The sequence below is a fragment of the Sylvia atricapilla genome, chromosome 4 (assembly GCF_009819655.1).
Source record: "Sylvia atricapilla isolate bSylAtr1 chromosome 4, bSylAtr1.pri, whole genome shotgun sequence".
NCBI lineage: Eukaryota > Metazoa > Chordata > Aves > Passeriformes > Sylviidae > Sylvia > Sylvia atricapilla.
Window position 1 is genome coordinate 306,913 of NC_089143.1, and position 2,561 is coordinate 309,473.

Below are 2,561 nucleotides of genomic sequence, written 5' to 3' on the forward strand. Positions count from 1 at the left end.
AGCTCTGTTTCCATTGATTTCAGTGTATAATTTCCATTTCATAGGAGCAATAAGACCTTTCAGTGCACATAAAGGAAATTATTGTGGTTTGGTTGGTTATCAGAGTCACTTGGCCTTTAGCCTTCTGCCTTATCATACCTTCCAAGATGTGCTCTAATTACCATAAACGCTTTGCATGAGGCATCTGATTATTGGATGTGTGACTCCAGCCGTGCTCACTCCATGCCAACTGTAGAATCACAGGGTTTGTGGGGAATTGTCTATACTATGCAGTGGCTGACTGTGATTTTGTGTCTGAGATGAGCTCTGACATCAGTAGTATGTATCAATTCAGTAAATTAAAATGTCGAAATGGTAGAAAAATTTACAGCGATGATCTGAAGTACCAATGGCAGTATTAAAACGTGGAGAGCAGAAACAGGTTTCACCTTTGGGGAAATAATTGTTTGTCATAAGCTAATCAGAATTTGTGCAGGCAGCTGGTTGTACAGAAGACATAATTCCAACAAAATGTGATAGTACATACCTATAAACTGTATAGTATGTGATTTCCTAAAGTTCCCAGAGACCAGCAGACAACATAAATGTCATATTAATGTTGACATGGCATTGTACCAATATTAATGTGACTCTTGGAATATGGAATGTAAACAGAAGTTTCAAATAGAAACGTTCTAATCTTGATTTTTTTTTTCCTTTTAAAATCAACAATGGAAAATAAGAAAATTCCATCTTGAGGTTCTGGTAACAAAACCACGAGAGTGGAGCTTGAGTGCTTTATGTCACCCTAATCCTTTGATGAAATCATAGCCTTGTATTATGTGGTTGCTTATCTATCATTCTTCTAATGTATCAATTTAAAGGTTTACAGAGTTAGATTAGGTTGAATCTGTGTTGTGTTCAACTGTAAAGGGTCAACACAAATCTGTCGGCATTTTGCACACTTAATATGTATTATTATAATACAACATGTTACTTTTATGGTAATTTTTTTTACACATATAACTACCTCCATGAATTTGATGAAATGCAGCAACATGAAAAGTGTATTGTACAAAGCAAGGTTAGAAACTTTGAAGCATTAGGTCATGGCGTTCTCTTGTGTGTCAAAGCTTGCATATGAAGTCATCATGTTTCCATTGCCACAATTTCCTTCTACAACGTTAAAAAGATGGCTTTCAGATGAGTCACTTAAAGACTTTGACAAGGCTGCATGATTGGGATAAAAGTGAAAGGGAGGCTGAAACCTTCCATCCTCTCCCCAGTTACTGCTAAAATTTCTGCCTGGTAGAACTTGAAAATGTATTTGTAATTTAGCAAATTAGAAACATCTACAGTCTGTGAAATATGATTGACAGTTTGGGGTTTAACAGAAGACAGTCTGGGTATTTTCTTGGCAGCCTTCAGATACTTGGGGCCCTATTCTGCCTCCATCTTTGTCAACATTAGTGCGTGGTTTCTCTGAACTGGCAAGGGTGTTAAAACAGCTCTTCCTTTAATAATGTGCACTCTGGTCTCTAGATTGTGTGCATCTAAAACATTTGCTCCTATAGAAATTACCAGCAGCCTTTAATTGACGTTGCTGGGAGCGGTATTAGGGTCCCTACTCGAGGTATGTGCCTATTGTTCAAAGAACATGGGCCAGTTTCCAAGAAAAATTAAGCTGGCTTTTGAAAAATAGCCAGCTGCAACAAGCCACCTTTCATGGGGGAAGAAAGATAGATTTTTCCAAAAACCAAAGGAAGAAAATGGCAGTTGAACCTAAGCAGATTGCATTATATACAAATCCCGATTTAGGAACACCTTTCAGCAAACCTAGTACCACTATCCTGATGCAAATTAATATACAATCATCAGTTGAGCTAATGTTGCCATTTTAAGTATTTCAGTTAAAATTTAGAAGAAATCATTAGCATTTGACTCCCAGCACCACTGTAAAATGACTGTTAAATGCGAAATAACATTCACTCAACTTAAAAAAGAAAAAATGTATTGGAAAACAAATGTTTTAATGAAAAGCGTGGCCTAGGTGCTTGCCAGCAGTAGTCACTGTTAGGAAAGAGAACAAGCAAAGCAGTGTTCAGTGGCCATCACGAACACAGATTACACTTGGCACTTCAATCACATTTCTGCCTGAGGATCGCAGAGCACTTGCCTGTGAGGGAGGCAGAGTTCACTGACCCTGCTTTTGTCCAGGTCTGTTGGAAAAAAGCAAAGACTAAGAGTCTGCAGACTAACTTATTAACTAGTTGCTTTTTAAAAATTACTGAAGTAAGTTTAACAGTTAACCAAAGTGTTTAATGTTATATTCTGAAATTATTCTTTGGATGCATTCGGTTTGTTTAAGTAAGAAACTTTACAGCCCTGCAGACACTCCTTGGATTGGCAGTTCCAAAAACAGGTTTGCAGTCATACGAGTACTGGCAGCAGTGGTTTTAGAAACAGTCCACGTTCATTAAAAATTTGTTTTTCAAATACATTTTGTAGTGCTTTTCCAAACACAATTGTTCAAACTGTTGTGCTGAGAAAGGCAAATAGCACTCCTAATCTGGTGTCATACC